The sequence below is a fragment of the Eublepharis macularius genome, chromosome 4 (genome assembly GCF_028583425.1).
Source record: "Eublepharis macularius isolate TG4126 chromosome 4, MPM_Emac_v1.0, whole genome shotgun sequence".
Lineage (NCBI taxonomy): Eukaryota > Metazoa > Chordata > Lepidosauria > Squamata > Eublepharidae > Eublepharis > Eublepharis macularius.
The window spans coordinates 168,167,432-168,176,665 of NC_072793.1; the positions used below are offsets into that span (position 1 = coordinate 168,167,432).

Consider the following 9,234-nt stretch of genomic DNA (forward strand, 5'->3'; position numbering starts at 1 on the left):
AATGCAGGGAGAGCCTCAGCAGGAGAACTCCTACAGAAAATGTTGATGCTCTAGGATAAGGTGGATGAGGGCCTGGTCAGTGTTTGGCTTGGCTCCCATGGTGACCTGCTCTGAGCTGGTCAAGGAAGAGCAGACTAGCACAAAAAGAAGCATTTCTTTTCCTCAACGATTCTTACCCATTGCCTGGGGACCTTGCTGAATTGTGTTAACCACAGTTTAAACAAAGATGGCCCTGGCTGTTGTGAATGGTGACTGTGCTGAGCTTGAACTTCTGAGTTTTTATAGAAATGTCACCAAGTTGTATGCCTTGCATTTCACAGCCTTTTAACGCCAATTTTGAGATTTCTTTTTCCACACATTCAACTGTCTGCTGGCTGAGAATTCACTTCATGCGTCTTATGAAAAGGGCTGCCACATGGAAGTCTAAACAATGTGTTGCTTTCTCTTTTAAGGTGGCGAAAAAAATCTTTGGCTCTGTCACAACTGACTAACCTGGATATCCCTCTAGAATCTGACTCTAGAATTAGCAGCAAATAAAAGAGCCACGGAAGTGGCAGAGACTTTCTGTTCTCTCAAAAAGAGTCCAGTAGCACCTTTAAGACTAACCAACTTTATTGTAGCATAAGCTTTCGAGAATCACAGTTCTCTTCGTCAGATGCGATTCTCGAGAACTGTGAGAACTGTGATTCTCGAAAGCTTATGCTACAATAAAGTTGGTTAGTCTTAAAGGTGCTACTGGACTCTTTTTGATTTTGCTACTACAGACTAACACAGCTAACTCCTCTGCATTTCTGTTCTCTCTCTTTGTCTCTGTTTGATCTTGCAAGTTTCTTGGAGGCTTCTTGGCAGCCTGCTTGGCTCTCGATGCTCCTGCGGCTCTTCTTGCGGCTGCCCTGGGTGCTGAGAGGCTGCCCCCTGCCTTTGCACCCCTCCCCGGACTATGCTGTTCTCTGCTACCTCCTTCTCAACAACCTCCTTCTCCTTTGTTTAAGTGTGCATAGAAGGAAGAAGATGGCAGTTATTCAATGTCAAGGGAAAGGCATTCTCTGCATGTTCAAATGTTGTGGTGCTGAAAACTACCACACCCAAAGCCCTGCACCCGTTTCTGCAGAGTGCCTCTCCCCCTCTGCTCCACAACAACAGCTCCACTTATCTGAGCAGGGTCTTCTTCAGGTGCCGCCCTGCCATTGGGCAAGATCAAGAACTGCCCATACATCTACTTTTCTGTTGCGGCCCCCACAATATGAAATGGCCTACCTGAGGAGGCCAGGAAGGCTCTCATGCTCCTGTCTTTTCACAAACTATGTGAAATAGAATGGTTCAGGAGAGCTTTTCTATAAAGGTAACAAGGCTATACGATAGCAGAATGAGATGGCAAGGTTAAGGGGTGCCCTGATCTCATCAGACCTTGGAAACTAAGCAGGGTGGTCCCTGGTCAGTACTCCGATGGGAGGCCCTTAAGAAAGACTGGGTCACCCTGCAGAGGAAGGCAAGGGCTGCCCACCTCTGCTCCTCAAAGCCCCTTGGTGGGGTCAACATAGGTCAGTGTCAACTTGATGGCGCACTTATACAACAGAATAGTTCAGGAAGACGGTTCAGGAAGGTGCTTCATAAAGGGAACGGGACTGTGGACTATACCACTCCTGCATTAGCAATGTGCTTGTTTTCTTACTTGTGTAATTTCATTTTTCTCCATTACATTTGCATTGTATCATGCCTAAAATTCTACTGTCATTCAGATTTCTGGTGCAGCTGAATCATCCTAATTTTAATTCAGGAAATATTTTGTCTTTTGTAGACATGGGTTCTTGAATAAACAGAAGGCACAATCTTTGAGAAAGTATTCATATTTTTTATGACACTTACATATCTTGACATTTTAATGTGCATAGTATCCTAGCCATGTAATGAAAAATCTTAAAACTTCTATTAGCTATGCATAAACACGCACACATGTATACTTTCTGATATGGTTACAGGGAACATTAAGATATTTTGGAAACCTAGCACAATGTGCCTGTAATCAAACACAAACAACATGAAATATCAACATCCTGTGCTCTCACTTGAGAGATTTTGCTAAGGAGCTTAAAATTAGGGATACCAGGCCTCCCACCCTCCCGCTGGAATGATGTTTGCCTTCCGTGACTCACTAAGACCACAGAGGTGGAGAATGGGGAGGGGGGATAGGTATCATCCTGGCACCACAACGTTACTTCCGGCCCGACCCCAGAAGAGACATCATCATATTTGTACAATGCTCCATTACTCCCTCAAAACTTTCCATACACCATCAACAGTTCTCAGTGCTCTGCTAGCATCCCTACTTGCAGTAATAAAGAAAAAACTCTATGAAGATTTAACAAGATAAAACCCTCTGGCAATTAAAGTTGTCCCTACGACGATAAATGAATCCTTGGATCGAGGATCATTATTATATCATTAATTGTATTTATACTGAGCACTTTGCGCACTTTAAAATTTTTGAAAAATGGGTTACGCTTTGTTGATTGGGTGGTGAGACCCATTGTTAGGGAGTCTTGTTTAGTTTCTAATTAAAGTTGTTCTGCCTGTTTCGCCCTCCTTCTGACCACTCAAAGATGTCTCAGAGGGAGGCAGTCAAATGGCTCTTGAAACATGCAGACCCACCGAGAAAGCCTCGTCCTCTCTTACTCATCTCTTTCTAAAGTATGCATAAAAACAGCAGGAAACTCTTCCATTTTATGTTTAAATTCAACAAGAGAAACACAAACCAAGATGTTTTCCAAAAATTTCTCTGATCCCCTCCTCCCAGAATCTTCTGCTTTCCATCAATGTTTCCCAGAATGAATGAATATGGCCCCATTCACTACAAAGGTTTCCCTCACAACGGCCCATTTATGCAGATCTTCTGAAAACTATTATTACTGTTACTACTGTATCACTGAAGTGGGTAATAGTTTCCAACGTGAGAGGTCCCTGGCCTGAAGAATTTGTAATGTTCAAACAAGAGACAGGGAGGATAGCAAAGAGAAGGGAAGGAAGAGGCACGAATGAACAAGGAACCATTCACTTCATGGCAGCAACACCTCCTGCGCATCAGTATCAGGGGTTTGGGCACCATCAGGGTATTTCACCACCAGCCAAGCCTTCACAGCAAACGTGTGGGGAGCAGAAGAAAGGGCATCAACAGCGGCTGCCTCAGGGGTGAGAACCAGGTTTCAAAGACAGCGAAGAGACGCCGGAGAAGAAAAGGAGGGGGTGACTTCAGAGCAGAAGAAATCAACTCTATGATCTGGAGAGAGAGGGTGAACGGTCATTCCACTGCTGAGGAGAAGCACCCAACAGCTGAGGAAGAGAGAGGAAGGTGGATGGACAGGAAGGGATTAGGGCAGAGAGACGGACTGCATCAAGGACAGCTACTAGGAAACATCTTCTCTGGTTTCGAGCACACTATTGGCTGGCTCTTTCCCTCTGTGAATATTCAGGTGTGAGGTAAGCCTTGAGCTCCAACTGAAGCTCTTTCCACATTCAAAGCATTTATATGGCTTCTCCCCTGTGTGAATCCTTTTATGGCGTGTTAGATTGCCATTTGATGAGAAGCATTTCCCACATTCAACACATGTATATAGCTTCCCCCCTGTGTGAATCCTTTTATGGCGTGTTAGATTGCCATTTGATGAGAAGCATTTCCCACATTCAACACATGTATATGGCTTTCCCCCTGTGTGAATCCTTTTATGGCTTGTTAGATTGCCATTTGATGAGAAGCATTTCCCACATTCAGCACATGTATATGGCTTTCCCCCTGTGTGAATCCTTTTATGGGATGTTAGATGGCCATTTGATGAGAAGTGTTTCCCACATTCAACACATGCATATGGCTTTCCCCCTGTGTGAATCCTTTTATGCTGTGTTAGATGGCCGTTTGATGGGAAGCATTTCCCACATTCAACACATGCATATGGCTTTCCCCCTGTGTGAATCCTTTTATGGCGTATTAGATTGCCCTTTGATGGGAAGCATTTCCCACATTCAACACATGTATATGGCTTCCCCCCTGTGTGAATCCTTTTATGGCGTATTAGATTGCCCTTTGATGAGAAGCGTTTCCCACATTCAACACATGTATATGGCTTCCCCCCTGTGTGAATCCTTTTATGGCGTGTTAGATTGCCCTTTGATGAGAAGCATTTCCCACATTCAACACATGTATATGGCTTCCCCCGTGTGAAGCCTTTGATGTTCAGTGAGGAAGTACTTCTGAGAGAAACTCTTTCTGCACTCAGAGCATTTATGTGGCTTCTTCCCCGTGTGAATCAATTGATGTAAACAACGTTTCTTTCGCCAACTGAACTTCATTCCACATTCCAAGCACCGATGTGGTTTCTCAGCTGTTTGAAACATGAAATATGTTACTATTGTTATTATAATTTTCATATATATGCCTATCCCATTAGGGCTCAAGGAGGATTACAGGTACGATACATACTTTTCCATCAACACATTACAACAGGAAGCAGATTACAAAATAGGGTAACACCAGCCAATCAGTAAGTGGAATACAAAATATAGTAACAACATTTGAATCTAAAAGCAAAGGATTCCTAGCAAAACAACAAAATGGACTTGGGCTGGGATGGTAGAATAGAAGAGGAAAAGAAAAAGAACTCGACACCCTCTGCGAGAATGCCCTTCACAACAATTCTATTTTCTGTATTCTGGTGATCAGACTGAAGCTCTTTCCACCTATGTCCCCCACCCCACCCTGCTGTCTGAATCCTTTGATGTACCACGAGGGTTCCTTTCAGATCAAAGCTCTTTCCAGACTCCAAATATTTATACATTTCCTCCCTTGTATGAATTCTTCGGCGTTCAGCAAGGCTTTAACTAAGATTGACCCTCTTTCCATACCCCCTGTTATTTTTGTGTATTCTTACCTGTTTGGATTTTCTGATCTTTCTTACCAATGGCTTTGCAACTGGGCCCTTTCCCAGTCACAGGGTGCATATTCCTCCTCTTTCCCTTCTGTAATTTGTCTTGACCTGGAACCTCATGCAAGTTCCTGTCCTGACAGGCAATGAATTCCTTCTGCTTCGGTTTTGCTTCTCTCCTTCTTCTCTGCTGCTTCTTGGCTCCCTCTTGATTCCCAGAGTCCTCTTTCACCTTCTGATCCTTATCCGTTTCTGCCAACACCATTCCTGGATCTGTCTCATTCTCCTGCACCCACTCCTCTCCAGCTGAAATAGAGAGAAATCAACTAACAGCCTCATCCCGCAAACAAACTATGGTGAGCAAGGACAGTTATTAGCAAAGAGCACTTTCCATGAGAACGGGGCCAATGTGTGTGTGGGGTGGTGGTGACTGTATTTTCCCTTTTGTATCAGAGTCAGGTGATCCTCTGGAAACCATTTTCCTTTCTCAAAAGGAAAAGGTGGGACTGGAGCAGAGTGTCATAAGTATATGCAGAAGATCTGCCTTCCTCAAGTGATCAGTGAGGGGAAACTGCAGTTCTCCCATTACCAAAGCAACAGCAGAGAAATAAGTCAAGATCCCAAAATTGTGGTGGCAGATTGTGGTCAGAGAGGGAAAAAGAATTTTCAGCCCACCCCCATTTCCATTCACCCGTTTCCGCTCTCTCCTGCTCCCCACTCCATTCCTGTTCACACACACCACCACTTCTTACTTCTTCTATGGTTCACTTCCCACACCAGCACTTGAGCTCAGAGGAAACAAGAGCCCAACACTGACAATGGCAGAGCATCCCAATGTCTCAGGAGCCCTGGTGACTGGGGGCTCTCCCAACTGTCCCAACCCAAGCACAGACATTGGGAGGCAGAGACAGGAGGAAGGGGGAAGCCCTTCAGTTCATCCTATCTGCTGGGCCCAATGGCTCTGAACAGTTTCTGCTGCCTCCAAAGCGCTCTCCAGATGGACAACTACCTAATTAGAGCCCTCCAGCCTAGAGGCTCCATGGAGTTGCCAAATGGAAGGCCCGGGGATCCCCTCAGGAGCTATGGGCGGGAAAAACTCAAGACACATGGGACCACCTGGGCCTTCTCTTGGTTGACAGGAAGCATCTCCACCCGCACAACTCCTCTTCGTCCAATAAATTCTTAAGGGGTTTTTAGGTGGGTGGCCATGTTGGTCTGCAGTAGAACAGCAAGATTCATGTCTGGTAGCACCTTGAAGACTAACGAGATTTGCAAAGTCTAAGCTTTCAAGAGTCAAATCTCCCTTCATCAGATACCAGTCAAGCCATGCATTATATCTGACGAAGGGAGCTATGACTCTCAAAAGCTTATAACCTGAACATTTTGATGGTCTTCAAGGTGAAACAGGACTTGAATCTTGATGTTAAAGGGAGGCTGAAGGAAGAGCTGTTTCCCTTCAGTCCAACAGCTGCTGGGCAGAAGCGAGGCCTGCTAACTCCACTCTGCTCCAAGGATACCCTGGCCACAAATCCACACAGCCTTTCTTTGCAAACAGAAAACCAACGTATCAATGAGCAACGTCTCTTTGATATCCCATCCATGGCCTATTTTGCTTGCATAACGATGGGCAGAGGGCCACCTTCTTTGCTATAGAAAGCAGTAAGTTGGGATCTGCTAGGAACAAGAGGGAAGTGGATGGGGTGAGAAGGACTAGGTGATTTCCACCCAACCTAAATCCCTTCATCTCTGTTTCTACACCACAAACTTCAAGGACATTCACTCTCACCCTGCTCAGTTTGGAAGGAAAGGTTCTCTTGAGAGCCTCCTGGTAAATTCTGCATCACTTCTTCTGAGGCAAGGCCTTCCTCTTCCCTTAAATCCCCATCATCTGTTTGAGGGGCAGAGAAAGAGGGAAACTTTGATCTATCAAGAAAGGAATTCTGAAAGAGCACAGAAGCAAGTTCTTTTAGGATGACTTAGAGAAGACTAGATCGGCCCCTACAGAACATGGACCACTTCAGGGTTCACATCCAGACAAAAGCGGAAGGTGTCATGCCACAAGAGAAATACCCAGGGCAGAACTCAGCAGTCTTTCCTGGGTGAAATGAATTTAGGATACCAATTCTCAGACCCTGAAGGATCCCTCCACACATCCGAGGAAGTACCAGCTGGTAGCTCTGTATCCTTGGAGTCCTGGACAAACTCCTCTTCCTCCAGGCAAGAGATGCGGTCATCTTTCGAAACTGGAGATCTATCATTAGCTGAGGAAAAACAAAACAAACCATTTAAATCTGTTTTTTCTTATACATTTGAGATAATCTAGTTATAATGGGTACTTATTACTATAGTAAGATGTAGCTGCTCTTGCAGGGGGCAGGGCGGGATTTGACTCTGAACCTGCCCTATCTTGAGTCCATCTAAGTAACTACCTACTTGGACTGCGAGTATCTCTCCAGGATCAGAGGTAGGGAAAGGCCTTTCTTAGAAATTCCATCCAGAGACCCTGTGAGAAATGGGCTGAATTCCTGCTCCCGAAGTCTCTTATGCTTTCACAAAAGTCTTGCATTGTTCTCCTATGATTTCACTTAAGTCCTGCACTGTGATATTGTGCTTTGAATCAATCATGTTTCTGTCCATCATTTTGTACTCTCCAAGTACTAACCTAGCCTAGCTGCATATATGTGTGTGTGGTAGGCTGAACCAAGAACAAACTGGCCAAAGAAACTTCTCTCAAATGTACAATCACCAACAGGCATACCAAACCCTTCCCAGGTGGGTAAGTCATGTGCTAGTAACCTCTGAGTCACAATGCCGAAGACGCCCCTAAGCTGTTGCCATCTTCTTTTGCTCCTAACAGAGCTGGGGGATGAGACTGGGACCTGCTACGTGCAAAGCAAGGGCTCAGCCCACCAAGATGCTTCTCACAGAAGAAGTGTGTGATGTCCTGAGGTCTCCACACAGGGTGAGGAAGAGGAAACCAGACCTGTGGCTGCTGTTTCAGGGGGCAGCCATGCATTTGCTGTTTCACCTAGTCTAGCCCTGACATGGTTTCTGTTCTGGAAGCTGCAGTCATAAGGAAGACTTCTATGAAAATAGGACACTCTTTACACAAATTGTGTCTGTGATTAGATATACACAACAGATATATAAAACCCATAGAATAAAATCCTGGGAAATCCCCTCACATGGCCCATTCATAGTCTTGCTTCCTCCAGCCCTTACCTGACAAGAGGGTATCTGCACACCTTCCTGATTCCTCAGAGCTCTCCAGGAACTGATTTTCCCTTGGAGGGACCTGAGAGTTGAGGAACGGCCCAGGAACCCGAAGTCCTTTCAGGGGAACAGAAAACAACATGAAGGAATTTAGTTGTTCCAAGAATGCTGGCTTGCCAGGAGTATGCCCCACCTGTTTTGTGAGGGGAAAGCTATTTTTAATATTCAACCTGCCTACAAGATACTTGTCCAAAAATGAGGGGAAAAAAAGCGCTAAGCTGTAAAAAGACACAGTGGTAAAGTGGACACAGGCCTGGTCAATGTCTGGCTTGGCTTAGACAGGAAATTGCTCTGAGCTGGCCAAGGGAGGAGAGGCAGTCAGCGTGAGGCTGACTTTCAACCCCACCGTCAGAGATCTTGTCTGGCTGTTTCCAGGTGGCGACTCTGCAGAGCATGATGCAGAGGTCTGTCCCAGCCCCCCTCACAAAGACCATCCTGTTGGAAACTCTGTTCAATTGCCATAGGTTGACCTAGGGACCTCTGACGTTCAGAACAAGTGCTCTGCCTCTGAATTAGGGCCCTTCTTCCTGTGCCTGTGTAACTACCAATGTAACTTCAACTATCAGTTTCAGAAGCAATAGATTACAGGAGAGCCACTGCATGTCAAAAGAAATGGTCTGGGGAATAAGAGCGCAGATGAGAGGACCTGTTAGGACACGTTCCATTAGGACGTAATCCACCCTTTCAATCAGAGCCTTCTCCACTGACCAACCGTTCCTTACAATATTTATTGAATGTATTCATTATCAGACAGTGTAATATGAGGAGATGTGGGAGTTACATCCTTTCCTCCATAACAGAGGAGAGCCAGTCCTGAAATCAAAGAGGGGCCCAGGAAGATGCTCCCCACCGTCTTCTATTCCTTGTTCATAATAAAAAGGCAAGGATCCTTACCCACAGAGGCTGAAGTATCGTAATTTTCTTGCATGACTTCCCAATAAAGAGTTTTTTGTGCCGCATCCAGAAGAGCCCATTCCTCCGGTCTGAAGAAAATGGCCACATCCTCAAAGGAGGTCGGTGGGCCCTGAAAGAGGAAAACATTTCCCAT

At 45.4% G+C, this 9,234-nt stretch overlaps 1 pseudogene; it reads right to left on the reverse strand.

The window, feature by feature from the left end:
* Positions 1-3,401: 3,401 nt before the first annotated feature.
* Positions 3,402-9,234, reverse strand: LOC129327792 (zinc finger protein 436-like; annotated as a pseudogene).